Genomic DNA, 17,404 nt, shown 5'->3' with positions numbered 1-17,404 from the left:
TTAGAATGTAATAAGCAGGAAATAGAGGCGGGCCTGCAAGAGCAATTTCCCTCCAGTCCCCCCGTCTCCCTCCAGCCATGTGGCTTCACAGCACAGGTAGGGGGACGAACCGCTTCTCAGTCCTGATCTGTTGGTTTTTGTTTTTGTTTTTGAAAGATCTTATTTATTTTTTATTTATTTGAGAGGAGAGAGAGAGAGAGAGAGAGAGAGAGAGAGAGAGAGAGAGAAGAGCACAAGATGGGGCAGAAATAGAGGAAGAAGCAGACTCCCCATGGAGCAGGGAGCCCAATACAGGGCTCAGTCCGGGGACCCTGGGATCATGACCTGAGCTGAAGGCCAACGCTTAACTGACCAAGCCACCCAGGTGCCCCAGTCCTTATCTGTTCAAACTGACATCAGCTGAGGTGAACATTTTTCCTTCTGCTCTGTGGTCCCTCATATTTCTTTGACATCCACGAGGACTTCCTTACACCCACTTCCACCTCCCTGGGATTTCCTACTGGGTCTTCCTCATCCAACCACAGGCTACCCCAAGTCTGTTGGGTCTCAGGCAAGGAAAGCTGCTAGTTTTCTAGGGTGATGGTCTTCCAAAAGCCTCCTGCATGCCTCAGGGGCCCAGAAAAGTCTTGTGAGGCTGTCTCTGACTCTGCCCAGATGGTCTCGGATAACACTGGGCATCCTGTCCTGTTAAGCCTGCCCCCCCCTTTGGAGCCATTGTTTATAAAGCTTCAGCTTGGCATGCAAAGGCAATTAGCTTTTCCAACCCTGCAAGGCCACTCTAGGGAAGTGTTTCAATCATTTCGAGGACATAAATCATAGAGAAACTCTCCTCTTATACATACAAACACATAAAAAGGTATTTATCATTCCATTTTTGTAACAACAAAAAGCTACAAAGTTCCAACAACATGGACAGTGATCTATTCACATCACATACTACTAGAAAATACTTTCAATGAAATAACCAGATTTGCACGCATCAACATAGGTATATCTAAAATATGTAATATTGAGTGGAAAAAGTAAAATGTAAAGAGACTTGTACCTTTTACATTATGTATATTTTTAAAGCACTTTTGTAATAAATGTATAAAAGAATAGATGCAAAGAATACACTCGCGCATCAGGGTCATTACTTCTTGGAAGGCAGGGACTTAAAAAAGGGAATGAGATGGGGCTGGTGAGGGGCTTCAGCTGCATCTACAATGTTTTATTTCTCCTTTAAAAAAATTCTATTTATTTTAGGGAGAGAGTGTGCAGAAGCATGCATGCAAGAGGGGGAGAGGCAGAAGGAGAGGGAGAGAATCTCAAGCAGACTCCATGTAGAGAGCTGAGGCTCACAAAGGGGCCCATCTCAAGGACCCCAAGATCATGACCTCAGTCTAAACCAAAAGTCAGACCCTTAACCCACTGAGTCATCAGACGCCCCTATTTCTTTTTTAACAAGGGGATCTGAAGTTGATATGGCAAATGTTAACAGTTGGTAATTCTAGAATATAAGTCCTTATGTTTTAGTTTATGTGGATTTCTACTTTTCTGTATGTTGGAAATATTTTATAACTTTAAAATTAAAATTTTTATATTTTATACATTCATATTTTAATTAATAATTTTAGAAAATGATCAGCATCTCCTTACTGGAGGTTGTAACATCAGTCAGGATATCTGCTGCCCCTTCCTGGGGGATGTCTGTATATCCTCACCGTGTTGGACTCGGGCTCTACACCTACTTTTCCAAAGAATTGTAGACGGAAGTGATGAGGGTCCCTTTGGACTGTTTTTGGCTTTAAGAGACCACTCGTGGTTTTTTAGGGCTGTTTTTCCCTCTGCCAAGAAATCACATGTCCCAAGGAAGAGCTGTGCTGTCACATGCTTAAGCAAGGAGCAGAGGCATAGCCAACCTGCAATGACCACGCAGCATGAACTAAATAAAACTTGTTCTCAAATCACTGAGATTTGAGATTACCAGCTTAATTTAGGCTCTCCTAACTGCCACAATTTAAAAAGCATAATAAGTGAGGAATCGACAGTAGCATGGGCTTTCCAAAATCACTATTAACATCTCACAACACCATCTTTCTTTCTTTCTCTATCTCATGTGGAAGACTAAACAAAATAAGGAATAATTATTTAAACTCAATTAATTCAACCCTGAAAACTTAACTCTGCCCACCTCAGCCCCTGCTGCCACAGCCCAATTTGGTATGAGACTTCAGGCAAGTGTCACCATAGAGAGGCTTTTGGGATAAACCAGTGATTTCAAACTGGGATGTATTAAGAATTTTCAAGGGATAGAAATACATTCAAATAATTTATAAGAAAATCGACTTCCAAAAAAGAAAGAAAGAAAGAAAGAAAGAAAGAAAGAAAGAAAGAAAGAAAGAAAGAAAATCGACTTCCCTTCCATCTTCTAATTCCATTTGTATTCATTTTTAAATCATATCATAACTGATAATCTTGGTAATTTCTAAGCCTGATAAACTTAATAGCCTTGGTAACCTCTGGCCAACTGCTACTCTTGTATGACACATTATAATGTGTTGATTTTTTAAAATAATATTCTGTTCCCATCTCCCCTTTCTAAGCTCTTTCTCCCATTAAAGAAGAGTTTATGTCCCACCAGCCAAAGATTACAAAAATGCACTGTTTGGAGTATAAAATCTATGGGATGTCCATCATAGAGATGATTTTAAGTATTAGTATCTGTGCTGAGAAAGTAAACAATCCTAATGACTGGGTATCAAACCTTTTTGCAGGTCAGGGAGCTTCCAATTCATTTGCTGTCAACACCACTGAAGCAAAACTAAGCCAGTTGTTACTGATTGTTAATGCAAACAAACAAATAAATAGAAGAACAGTAGGTCATTCTGGGCAAGTAACTCAGAAATCAGTTAAAGAATTGGGTTACATTGCCTAATACAATGTCTTCTGGTCCCATTACTTATGTCTGTGAATGAAGTTTCTTGAAGCTTACAACTGGAAAAAAAAATGTTAAATATATAAGATTTGGATGCTGATTTTGATCCCTTTCCCATTCTAGCAATAATGAATATTCATCATAGATAAGTGAACTAATTTTTAAAACCCCATCTAAGATATAGATTTCTAAATAAAGCACTACTTTTTTTTAATTTTTATTTACTTATGATAGTTACACACACAGAGAGAGAGGCAGAGACATAGGCAGAGGGAGAAGCAGGCTCCATGCACCGGGAGCCCGACGTGGGACTCGATCCCGGGTCTCCAGGATTGCGCCCTGGGCCAAAGGCAGGCGCCAAACCGCTGCACCACCCAGGGATCCCTAAAACACTACTTCTTAATGCTTAATCATTATTGATCAACATTTGTAACATATTTGTGTTTTCTGAATAAATTGTGTACTAAAAAGTATAGATAACTAAAGCCTTATAATCACAGAAAAATTTTGTCATTTACATTCTAATTTATAGACTGGGAAGAAGATGGCCGAGGAGTAGGGGACCCTTGTTTCATTTGGTCCCTGGAATTCAGCTGGGTAGCTGGCAAATCATTCTGTGAACTCAACCTGAGCTCTAAGAAAAGACGTGCTGCAATTCTACAAATAGAGAAGTGACCAGTGGGGTCCCTGGGTGGCTCAGCGGTTGAGCATCTGCCTTGGGCTCAGATCCTGGTCCTGGGGTCCTGGGTTCAAGTCCCACATCGGGCTCCCTGCATGGAGCCTGCTTCTCCCTCTGCCTGTGTCTCTGCCTCTCTCTGTGTGTGTCTCTCATGAATAAATAAATAAAATCTTTTAAAAAGTGTCCCGTTTTTGCAAGGTGGGAGGTGCAGAGAAGTGACTTGAGGGGTCTGGGAAGACAGACTGCAGGGGGACCCTGGGGCCTGGCTGCTGCAGGTGATAGAGCAGCGGCCTGGGCCTCCAGCTCTGTGTTGCCATAGGCAGGGCCGGGGGTCAGTCAGGCGCCCCCTCCAAGCAGGGCCCCCCAAGCGGAAGCACCGAGGTGAAGCCCCCTCTGCCCGGCAGGGCCTGCGTGTGCACCACAGGGGCTGCAGGGCCTGGAGACCCCGAGCCAAGCCCACTCTGCTGGGGAGACATCCAACCAGGCCCGCCCTTGGCAGGAGTAGCCGGTACCCCAGCCCACACCGGCCTTACCCACCCCACAGAAATGAAAACCTCCAGGGCTGGGAGAAAAAAGTACAGAGAATTCAAGGATCTTTTCTCCTGATCTCTTAGCCTTTCAGCTTCAAATTTCTTTTGTCTTTTTCCCCTTTTCAGCTAGTGTCTTATTTTATCAATTCTTTTTCTAAGTTTTTTGTAATTTTCGCTTTTACATTTATGTTTTATACGTATGTATTCTTCATTTTTGTCTTCCTTTCATTGTATGCAGTTTTATTTTTGTATGTATGTAAGTTTTTCTTTCTTTACGCTTTTGAGATCTAGTTTCTCCCAACAAACAGACCCAAAATACATCCAGGACCTAGTATGTTGCTCTATTCTGTCTACCTGTTTTGATTATACTCTCTCTTATTTTCCTTGTTTGGTTTCTGAACTCTTTTGGTTTGTTTAGAATATATTTTGCTGGGGTCATGATTGATGTTTTTGTATTTTGTTATCTCATTCATCTATTCTTCTCTGAACAAAATGACAAGACAAAAAAACTCACCCCCCAAAAAGAACAAGATGTCGTACTGACTGCCAGAGACTTAATTAACATGGATATTAGTAAAATGTCAGAGCTAAAATTCAAAATAATTATTATTAAGATACTAGCTGGGCATTCAAGTCCAGGAGGCACAGAGAATCCCCCTTAAGATCAATAAAAATAAGTCAACACCTCAACATATATAATAGTGAAGCTTGCAGATTTCAGAGTCAAAGAGAAAATCCTGAAAGCAGCTCAGGACAAGAGCCTTTAACCTACAGAGATAGAAACATAAGGCTGGCAACCGACCTATCCACAGAGACCTGGCAGGCCAGAAAGGACTGACAGGATATATTCAGGGTGCTAAATTAAAAAAATATGCAGCCAAGAATACTTTATCCAGCAAGGCTGTCATTCAGAACAGAAGGAAACATAAAGAGCTTCCAGGACTAACAGAAACTAAAAGAACTTTGATCACTAAACCAATCCTGCAAAAAATATTAAAGGGGATCCTTTAAGCAAAGTGAGCCCAAAAGTAACACAGACCAGAAGGAACAGAGACAATATACAGAAACAGTGACTACAGGTAATACGATGGCCCTAAATTATTATCTTTCAATAGTTACCCTGAATGTAAATGGGCTAAATGACTCAATCAAAAGATACAGGGTATCAAATTGGATTAAAAAAAAAGCAAGATCCATTGATATGCTGTCTACAAGAGACTCATTTTAGAGCCAAAAACACTTCCAGATTGGAAGTGAACGGGTGGAGAAGCATTCAACATGCTAATGAACATTAAAAGAAAGCTGGGTAGCAATCTTTATATTAGACAAATTAGATTTCAAGCCAAGGACCATAATGATAGATGAAGAGGGATATTATATTATAATGAAAAGATCTATCCAACAAGAAGATCTAACCATTGTAAATATTTTATGCTCCTAACTTGGGAGCAGTCAGTTATATAAACCAATTAATAACAAAATCAAAGAAACACACTGGTGATAATACGATAATAGTGGAGGACTTTAACACCCACTTACTGCAATGGACATATCATCTAAGCAGAAGATCAATAAGGAAACAAGGGCTTTGAATGACACACTGGACCAGTTGGACTTCACAGATATACCCAGAGCACCCCATCCTAAAGCAACAGAATACACATTCTTTTCAAGTGCACATGGAACGTTCTCCAGAATAGTCACATACTGGGCCACAAATCAGGTCTCAATCACTACCAAAAGATTAGGATTATTCCCTGCATATTTTCAAACCACAATACTTTGAAGCTTGAACTCAATCACAAGTGGAAATTTGGAAGGAACACAAATATATGAAGATTAAAGAGTACCCTGCTAAAGTATGAATGGGTCAACCAGGAAATTAAAGAAGAATTTTTAAAAATCATGGAAATGAATGAAAATGAAAACACAACTGTTCAAAACTTTTGGGATACAGAGAGGCGATCCTAAGAGGGAAGTACATAGCAATACAAGCCTTTTTTAAGAAACATGAAAGTTCTCAACTCGACAAACTAATCTTACACCTAAAGGAACTGGAGAAAGAACAGCAAATAAAGCCTAAACAAAGCAAGAGACAAAAATTAATAAGGATTAGAACAGAAGTCAATAAAATAGAAACCAAAAGAACAGTAGAACAGATCAACAAAACTAGGAGGTAGTTCTTTGAAAGAATTAATAAGACCAATAAATCCCTAGCCAGACTTATCAAAAAGAAAAGAGAAAGGACCCAGTTAATAAAATGATGAATGGATGAAAAGAAATCACAAACACCATCAAAGAAATACAAACAATTATAAGAACATCTTATGAGCAATCATATGCCAACAAATTGGGCAATCTGGAAGAAATGGATGCATCCCTAGAAATGTATAAACTACCAAAACTGAAACGGAAAAATAGGAACCCTGTAAAGACCCATAACCAGCAAGGAAATTGAAGCAGTAACCAAAAAATCTCCCAACAAATAAGAGTTCAGGGCTAGATGGCTTCCCAGAGGAATTTTACCAAACATCTAAGGAAGAATTAATACCTATTCTCCTTAAAAAAAAAAACAAAAACAAAAAAAAAAAACAAAAAAAAAAAACCTATTCTCCTGAAGCTGTTTCAAAAAATACAAATGGAAGGAAAACTTCCAAACTCTTTCTGTCAGGCTAGCATTGTCTTGATCCCAAAACCCGACAAAGATCCCCCCAAAAAAGGAGAATTACAGACCAATATCCTGACGAATATGGATGCAAAAAGTCTCATCAAGTATATTAAAAGGATTATTCACCACAACCAAGTGGGATTTTTTTCCTGGGCTGCAGGGGTGGTTCAACATCTGCAAAGCAAAGTGAGACACTACATTAATAAAGAATGGATGAGAACCATATGATCCTCTCAATAGACGCAGAGAAAGCACTTGACAAAGTACAGCATCCTTTCTTGATTAAAACTCTGCACAGTGTAGGAATAGAAAGAACATACTTCAATATAGTAAAGGCCATGTACAAAAATTCCACTGTGAATATTATTCTCAATTGGGAAAAACTGAGAGCCTTTCTCCTAAGATCAGGAACACAACAGGGATGTCCACTCTCACCACTATTGTTCGCCTTGTACTAGAAGTCCTAGCCTCAGCCATCAAGCAACAAAAATAAATAAAAGGCATCCAAATCAGCAAAGAAGAAGTCAAACTCTCACTCTTTGCAGATGACATGATACCTTATGTGGAAAACCCAAAAGACTCCACCCCCAAATTGCTAGAACTCATACAGGAATTCAGCAAAGTAGCAGGATATAAAATTAATGCACAGAAATCAGTTGCATTTCTACACACTAATGCTGAGACACAAGAAAGGGAAATAGAAGAATCAATCCCATTTACAATTGCACCAACACCCATAAGATACTTAAGAGTAAACTTAACCAAAGAGGTAAAGGATCTGTACTCAGAAAACTATAGAACACTCATGAAATAAATTGAGGAAGACACAAAGAAATCTTTAAAAAAAGTTCTATGCTCATGGATTGGAAGAATAAACAGGGTTAAAATATCTCTGCTTCCCAGAGCAATCTATATATTCAATGCAATCCCTATCAAATTTTTTTGCAGAGTTGGAACGAACAATCCTAAAATGAGTATGGAATCAGAAAAGACCTCAAATAGCCAAAGAAAAGTTGAAAGAGAAAACCAAAGCTGATGGCATCAAAATTATGGACTTCAAGCTGTACTACAAAGCTGTGGTCATCAAGACAGTGTGGTGCTGGCACACAACAGACACATAGATCAATGGAACAGAATAGAGAACCCAGGAATGGACCTTCAATTCTGTGGTCAACTAATATTCAACAAAGTGGAAAAGAGTATCCAATGGAAAAAAGATGGTTTCTTCAACAAATGATGTTGGGACATATGAAGAATGAAACTGGACCACTAAAAAAAAAAAAAAAGAAAGAAACTGGACCACTTTCTTACACCATACATAAAAATAAACTCAAAATGGATGAAAGACCTAAATGTGAGACAGGAATCCATTAACATCTTAGAAGAGAACCCAGGCAACCTCCTCCTTGACTATAGCTGCAGGATTTCCTGGCTAGACGCATCTGCAAAGGCAAAGGAAACAAAGGCAAAATTGAACTATTGGAGGGATGGGGTGACAGGATGATGGGCCTTATGGGGGGCATGTCATGTAATGAACACTGGGTATTATATGCAACTGATGAGTCACTGACCTCTACTTCTGAAACCAATAATACATTATATGTTAATTAATTACATTTAAAAAAATGAAAGTTTTGCACATTCCACCAAAGGAGCCAGCGAAAGGCCAAAATTCAGAAAATAGATAAATAAGTAAACTCTAATTTATATACTTAGTTTTGTTAAGAAAAATATATATAAAAATATATGTAGCATTATATGCATAACATTTTATACTTATATAGAATATATATGTATAAAACATTAGGACATAAGTCGGCTGGGGAAGTGGAACTCAAATATAAGTTTCAGGGAGAAAAGGAATTATGTGACTATTACTCATTAAAAAAAAACTTTCTCATGTAATTTTAAAATAGTGCACACACACGTAAAATCCCTATGGCATTTAGAGGCCATTGTGCACATTTAAAGGAATGATACGGCGGTTTTATTTTAAAATGGTGATAAAACCATAGCAGGTTATATTCCTAACAACCATTTCAATTTATAACGAAGACTTTTACACATCAACCTATAAATAGACCAGAATTTTTCAAAATTATCCGAAGGGGTAAGTCCAAGAGCAAACCACCTGCAGGCCAGCACCAGGTTCCCCAGCGATGGAGCCCATCCCTCAGCCTTCAGCTCCCAGCAGGTTCCCAGCATTGTCCACCTGGTGGCAGTAGTGTCTGTTTAGAAGGACAAATCTCCAAATCCAGAGGACTTCTAAATCGTCACCCTATTCCATTCCTAATCCACATGCTCCATAAACAGTTTACACATTGCGTTGGAACAACGCATGTCCACTGTAACTCACCACTGCTGAATTCCAAAGTATTTCATTAAATTTTCCAGTCATGTAACAAATGGGCTAGAGCTGTGTTTACCAGCGCTGTACGCACACATCTCTTGGCCCACCTGGGAGTGGCCTGTACCTTAAATTCACTTTTTATGCTCCTCTCTGTTTTTCTCTCTCCCTCTGCCCACCACACCCTCCAGCTCCAGTTGCTAAGCAACTAAGAGAGCTTTGCTGTTCCTGAACACTAACCATTAACTGCCCTCGTTTTCTCTAATGAGAACATGGCTGCAGCCCAAATTACCTCCTTTTCCTGAAAAACAGTGCAGGATGCTTATGACTTATGCTAATAGTAAGGCAAATCACACCCCAATGGAAAGATTCAGGAAAAGGAAACCCGGAATGCTCAAGCGGCTCTGAACACACTGTACTAATAAGGATTCCTTTTTGCCTTTTTATTTTATTTTTTATTTTTTTTTAAAAAAGATTTACCTATTCATGAGAGACACAGAGAGAAAGGCAGAGACACAGGCAGAGGGAGAAGCAGGCTCCGTGCAGAGAGTCCATGTGGGACTTGATCCTGGGTCTCCAGGATCATGCCCTGGGTTGAAGTCGGCTCTAAACTGCTGAGCCACCCAGAGATCCCCCTTTTTGCCTTTTTAAAAAGGAATCACTGAGCACCTATTATATGGTAGGCCTTGTGTTACATACTTCACTTTTATTATTTCTTTTAATCCTCAAAATGTTATTTCTTTTAACACTCAACCCTAATTTTTGAGGGTTTTTATACCCCAGGAGAGATCAACTTTATTTGATTAATCGGGATACAAGGTATGCTATTATTTATTTATTTATTTTTTTTTAGTAAGGGCTGTTGATAAAAGGGAAGAGGGAACAGAAAACTTTGATAGATAGCCATTCATCAATGGTTCTTAGGCAAATATTGGCTTAATTTTTTTTATTTTTTTTTAATTTTAATTTTTACCTTAATTTTCCAAATAGGAAAGCTGTGACCCACAGAAATGAAATAATTTACCTATGATACAGAGTCAGCAAATGGCCCCTTTGGATTATGTCAGACTAACACCATGCCAGCACATTGCCTCTTGTTCATCTTGAGTTCAGAATGTTGTAGGCACTACTATCTTACTACTCGTTAATTCATGAAAAGATGTCCTTTGTCCAACATGTAGAAATATGAAAGGAACTTCTACTGTGAAACTCTGGTAGGCTTTTCTCTATGCATGAACAGAATGTTTGCAGTCTTCTGTGTAGACTGAATTGGACCAGCTGAAGTTTAAACCTTGCTTTGTCACTGGTATGACCCAAGAAATTTACCTCCTCACTTTGTGCCTCGGTTTTTCATCTATAAAAATGAAAAGAGTCTGGACCTCTTTTGTCTGAACCTGGGTGGCTCAGTGGTTCAGCATCTGCCTTCAGCTCAGGTCGTGATCCTGGGGTCTTGGGATCGAGTCGCACATCGGGCTCCCTGCAGGGAGCCTGCTTCTCCCTCTGCCTGCATCTCCACCTCTCTCGGTGTGTCTTTCATGAATAAATAAAGTATTTTTAAAAATGAAGAGTCTCCACTTCATAGAGATGATTCGAAATTTAACGTCATATATTGGCAAGCATATGTCTAAACTGTTGTAACAAATAGACTCTCAAAATTCAGCGTAAGAGGTTAACAGCAGTTCTGGCAGTTCTGCTATCTTGGACAAATGACTTTCAAGATCACCATGAGCATCACCTCCATCTAAGTAAGCTGGAAGTGGGCAAGAGTGGGAGATGTATGTTTGCAAGGCTGGCTGGGCAATATAACCTGGCTGAGCACCCAGGAAGAGGACCTGGAATTTGAAGAACACCTGGCTCTCTCTGCCCAGGATCACGTGTACATAACTGTCTCTTACCACACACCTATAATAAGAGTTCAGTAAGTATCAGTTTCTTCTCTTCCTTCTTTCCTTCCTTTCTTTTCTCTTCCTCTGTCATCCACCCCTCCATATGGAAAACATTTCTCAGATACAGTTTTATGACAATATGACAACTCTTCAATTAACATTGGACTATAAAACAAAGATGAGATGGTTTTCATAGCAAACAACTTCTTGTCAAGCAACAATCTGAGCCTACTCAATAAATATTAGCTACTTTAATTATGATTATGATTTCCTCGTTTTTTTTTCCTTTTTTTTATTGGAGTTCAATTTGGATTTCCTCTTTTCTAAGTCATCACTGGCTACTTGATCTACTAAACCACAAAATAAAGAAATATTCAAAACAATGCTGGATTCTCCATATTCCATTTTTTAAATATTCTAGAATATTGTAAGTTCTCAGAATCTCAAGGGCCTTTCAAGGTCAATTTGTCAAATTTCCTCAGTTTAGAGGTGAGACAAATAAAACATAAGGAAGTGCTATACCCAAAATCACACAGCTAGTCAATGGCAGGGCTGAACTCTTGACATCTAGTCAATAGGAGGAGGGAAAAAAATGTATCCAGGGCCCTTATCAGTGCTCAAGAAATGGTTGTAATTACTGAAGAAGTGCATGCAAAGTGCTTTGAGAACCCACCGGAGCTTAACAGAAGTGTGGAAATAGTCCTGTTCTCCTCAGAAGGCTGATGTTAAAATGGCAATTTTATCTGGAATCAATACCATTTTTGGTTGAAGTCATTTATCAATTTCCAGTTAAACTATTTCAAGGCAAGAAAAAGACATTAGGAGAGTTGACTTTAATGGAGGAATGAAGTCAGAATTGGGGCAGGTCCAGAACAGGATGGGGGAACAGGTGTGGAAAGACAAACTTAAGTAGAACAAGGATATTTACATGGAGTGGGGACAGGGTGGTGGTGGTGGTAGAGGGGCTTCAGAGGCCAAGAACCAGCCTAAAGGCTTTGAACATCTAAGAGAAAGGGTCTCTCTTTTATATATATATATATATATATAGTATTTATTTATTAGACAGAGATCAAGGGTAGAGGGAGAAGCAGACTCCCCACTGAGCAGAAAGCCCAATGTGGCGACTCGATCCCAGGACCTCAGGATCATGACCTGAGACGAAGGCAAATGCCTACTCGACTGAGCCCCCCGAGGCAGCCCAAGAAAGGGTCTCATTTTAACCTTATTTATTAAACACGTGAGAAAGTACATAGCAAAAAACAAAAAACTCACAAGGCACATGGACTGATGTCATCACACCATTTTATTTTATTTTTTTATTTTTTAAGATTTTATTTATTTATTCATGAGAGGCAGAGACACAGGCAGAGGGAGAAGCAGGCTCCCTGTGGGGAGCCCGATGTGGGACTCGATCCTGGGAATCCGGGATCATGCCCTGAGCCAAAGGCAGACACTCCACCGCTGAGCCACCCAGGCATCCCCATCACACCATTTTAAAGATGAATGAATTAGTGCTTACAGAGCAGAATGGTTTGTGAAAGGAAATTCCAGAGCCAGAACTTAAGTTTTGTCTTTGGACTTCAAATCCACTAAGCTTTCAACTAACATGTGCAATAGGAAAGGGAACAGTGAGTTACCAAAGACAAACTTCCTTGACTTTATAATATTACTGTCATAGGCCATGGATGGAATGTAAATATAGCCCCGATTCTCCATCCACCCTTATTTGATCATGCTCATCGCAATGTGACTGCGCTCTTCCTATCATCTGGGAAAGTCCATTTCCCTACCCCTTAAATTTGGCTAGACTGTGACTTACTCCAGCTAAAAGAATGAAGTAGAAGTGATGACATGTCAAGCAATACCATAGGAGACTGTGTGGGTGTGATCTTTTTCTGCTTTGGCCTTTTGCTCCCACCATGAGAAAAAGTCTGGGCTATGCAGGTGTGAGATGAGAGACCATCTGGTGAAGAGTTGATCTGTACAGAGACCTTTCTATACCAGGCAGCTCCCAACCAACCCATCAACCCACCGGAAACACATGAACAAGCCCAGCCCGTACCAGTCAAGCCCATCCCAGGTCGGGCCATCCAATCTGCCCAGTGGACCCCACAGACTAGTGAATAATAACAAATGATTGTTTTAATCCGTTACATTTGGAAATGATTTGTTACTCAGCAACTGCTAACTCAACCATTGATACAAGGGAAGGCGAGTAATCAGAACGAGATTGAGGACCGGGCTAGCCCAACAACCCATAAAGATACACACACACGTTATAGGAACCTGTTAGAAATACATGCCAACGACCTCTAGCTTTCACAGCCGTTACGTAACTGGCAAAATGGATGTTGCTCCTGCTTATGCCAGAGTCGAAAATATCCTGAAGTGAAAAACCAAAAATTACTTTTTCAGTCACAACCACGCCCCCATTAAACAAAAGATGAATAACTAAAAAAAAAAATTTAATCCGAAAGACATCCAATAATTAGATTGTCAGGGAGCCTCTATTTTCATTCAACTTTGCCTGCTTTGCATGTGGATCGTGGCATAGACGTGCTCTTAGGGCAGTGTACTAAACATCCTCATTTCTTGGAAATGTCAAAAGTTAATAACAAGCAGAATACTTTCTTAGTCCAGAAATAGAAAAGTTATTAGGGCCTTCAGAGGTAAGATCAGGTCAAAACCTGATAGCTGAAAAAGATGTCTCACTCCCTGCAATCTATAAGCCTTCCTTCCTTCCTGAACAATCCATCCTGTATCACAATCTAGCCTCTGGAATATCAGTTCCAGACACCAACTTGTCATCAGACTTTGCTGAGTTTGGAGTTTGGAAGATCAAGTTTCAAGAAAACCAGGCAAAGTCATTTACGAGCTATGTGAAAGTGGAAATTCCATATGGTTTCTAACTTGTAAAAAAGTAAAATAATACTTGAAAAAAAAAACCTCCATCTTTGCCATTCAAACTTGTTTTCTTAAAGTATAACCTTTTCTGGTAGTTACTCTCTAAAAGGAAGTATTTTAAAGGTCTCTTTTGGTCTCTCTTGGAAATTAAAGTCACTCGAGTTCACTTTTGGTCTGTGTCAGCAAGCATTTCCACATGCTGTTCGCCAGCCATAGAATGTACTGGACGCAGCCTGCCTTTCCTCAGCCCCAGGGTAGCTGGGAAAAGGAGAATGAGATGCCAGTTCCATTTTAGATCTAGCTAATATTGAAAACATTTAAAGGGAGCGTGAGGAGCTCAGCTCTCTTATGTTGAGGCAGTGGTCCCCCCACATAGGAGGAAGCCCTGTCCGTGGTCAGGAGCCTGTGCATTGGATCCCAGGCCCAGCTCCACCATCTACCTGCTGCGTGAACCCAGGATCCTCCTCCGTAAATGGGCATCATTCCAATATCACAGGGTGGTGTCTAGGAAGGTGTGCCAGGGGCCACCTGGGTGGCTCAGTGGTTGAGCATCTGCCTTTGGCTCAGATCCTGATCCCAGGGCCCCGGATCGAGTCCCCCATCAGGTCCCTGCAGGGAGCCTGCTTCTCCCTCTGCCTGTGTCTCTGCCTCTCTCAGAAATAAATAAAATCTTAAAAAAAAAAAAGTATGCCAGGTACCTAATAATAAGCAACTACTTATTGAGCTGAGCACTGCACTCAACACGTGACACCTCATTTAACCCTCAGATGAGGAACTGAGGGTCACAGGGTTCATGCTTAGGCTGCAGTTCACCAATGGCAGAGCTCGTATTGGAACTCAGATGCGTCTGATTCAAAATCTCTTCCATCTCTTCTCTCCTTTGCCAGCTTGTTACAGGGACAAGATGACACTAAGGGGGGCTGGCCAAGATGTAAGAGGGAAGGAGCTTGAACTGCTGGCTCCGCACGTGGAGGAGAGTCAATTGTTAACCTTGTTTCAGTTGTTGACTGAGAGAGAAATAAACTTCTACTGTGCCTGAGCCATTGTAGGTTGGTCTACCCCAACCAGCATGTTGACAAGTAACCCAGGAAGATTCTGGTTGCAGGAGGGCCTGGGTGGCTCAGTGGTTGGGCACCTGCCTTCGGTCCAGGGTGTGATCCTGGAGACCAGGGATCGAGTCCCACATGGGGCTCCCCTCATGGAGCCTGCTTCTCCCTCCACCTGTGTCTCTGCCTCTCTGTGTCTTTCATGAATAAATAAATCAAATCTTAAAAAGAAAAAAATTCTAGTGGTATTTGTCATCTGGGGCCAGAGGTCTTAGGCGAGCTTTCCCAAGTCTGGGTTTCAGGACCCAGCAGGTCCTCTAGCCCTGCTGCAGCCCCAAGCCGGAGGCGGCTTCAGATTCTGCTTCTAAGTGGTTATTTTAGAAGCTTATGTACTTTGTCTGCTTTGGAGGAGGCCGGCTCTCTGCTGTATGAAGAGAGGATTAAGTTGACCTCAAGACCGAAGAGTGAAGCAGGCAGGGCTGGGGCAGGGCTGACAGGCCACCGTGCTACCACTGCCAGCCTCCCTGTAAGCCATGCCATCCTGGTTGTTAAGCATTTTTACTGTCACACAGAACAGTGGGCACCGTTGCAGTAGCTCCCTTAAGTTATATACCTGGATGTTCCTTGCCTTCAAGTCACGTCTCATAAAAATCCCCCCATTTCCAACACTCTTTGCCCCACTTCCCAGGCTTGGGAAGTACAGCGGGTGGACACACAGTAACGGAGAGACGGTCTGCGGCAGAAGACCTGGAGCAGGATCCTGGCCAGCCTCTGCCTTAAAGGAGATCTTTGCTAATTACGTATGATTCACAAGTGTTCCTTAAAACAACAACAACAACAACCCAACTTTCTAGAGAAACACAATCCTCATGAGTGGCTTCAGCTTTGCATCATGAGTCTTGTATTAAGAGAAAACCCAACTGGTACAATTTGTTTAAACTGTGATACTTTCTAAATAAACTCTTTGTAAAAAAAAATGAGTATGTTAGTTGAATGACGTTGGATCGACCTGTGGGGGCCTAATCTCCCCACCCTTGGCGGAGGGACCATACACGCATACACAGGGAGCGCTAGAGCAGGGACTCAAGAGTTTGGTCTTCCATTCCTGGCAGTCTGGGCTCAAGTCCCAGCTGGGCCACAAACTAGCTGTGAGATATTATGGGGTATATTATGTGGCCTCTCTCAGCCTTGGTGGGCTAAGTGGACGTAATGATAATCACCTAGGGCTTTCTCACGATGGAAGGGCGTTAGGACATACAGCCCTCAGCAGAACAAATAAACTCTGGGACAAACATTGCATCAGTGTAACAGCCAATTGGGTGGGAATTTCCCATCAGCTTGTCAGAGGATCCTTGGCTAAAGGGCAGAGCTGGTGACACCTAGAGCATTCCTACTCCTCAGGATGTCCTTCTTGTCTCCAGCCCACCTCCTGCATCCGTCTTGTTCCTGGAGAAGTCCTTCACATGGAACAGTAACATTTAGGGTATTACTTTCTCTCACATCCCATCTGGATTTGATTTTCAGTCCTTGCCTTTCTTCCTTTTGACCTTTGACACATCTGGGTTTTTTTTTTTAAAGGTATCCATCCATCATGTGATTGGTGTTATTTGACTGATTGAACTCCAAGAGAGCTACAGCGTTTCCCTGTTCCCAAGTTCTAATGCACATTTTACTGTCCGCCCCAAGTATAACCACAAGTATTAAATTCTAAGCTCCTATTGCCTACTCCTCAGGGAGAGGAAACCAGATGAAGAATGATTATCTCCACAGACCGGCTTGGATATTCCACCGAGTGAAAAGGACTTAGATGCTGTTACAACCAAGGAGCGGTGTCCACCACGGAGGGAGAGCCTCATTCCAGTGATCCCCGTCAGCCGAGGCAGTGACGCTATCTGCGTGGCCCTGGATGGTGGGAGGTTCACATCCATCCTCATTTCTTCTTAGAAGGTGGCAGCCTTGGGATCAGCCCAACAACCGGAGAGACTGTCTCAAAGGGGTGATCCTCCCCGAGGTGTCTGCTGCAAGAGGACAACGTCTCTGGGTCTTGAAGACTTGCCTGGTCCTAACTTCTGCTTTGTGCTAGAATCTCAGGTGTAGTGGTTGGATAGTAATCTGCCAGATATACCAGATGAGTGAAATCTTTTAGTTCTCCCCTTTCGACTGCCTTTTCCTCCGTCACCTACCCCCGCAGCACCACACCTCTTCAGGGCGGTCAGTTGTTAGGTATTCATTCTCCCACCGTCAACACCCCCTCCTTCCACGTAGCCACTTCCCTGGTTAACGTCATGTAAGCATTTCTACTTTGCTCTTAGTATTTCTTGTAATGGACTAGAGAGCAGAGTAAGTAGGAGGGCTGATTATACCCGATGCAATCTTGCCCCTTTTCCTTACGTTCAAGCATCCAGTAAAATGCCTTTGGCTTCCCTT

The sequence above is a fragment of the Nyctereutes procyonoides genome, unplaced genomic scaffold (assembly GCF_905146905.1).
Source record: "Nyctereutes procyonoides isolate TBG_1078 unplaced genomic scaffold, NYPRO_anot_genome, whole genome shotgun sequence".
Taxonomy (NCBI): Eukaryota; Metazoa; Chordata; class Mammalia; order Carnivora; family Canidae; genus Nyctereutes; species Nyctereutes procyonoides.
Note: the sequence above shows the minus strand (reverse complement) of the source record.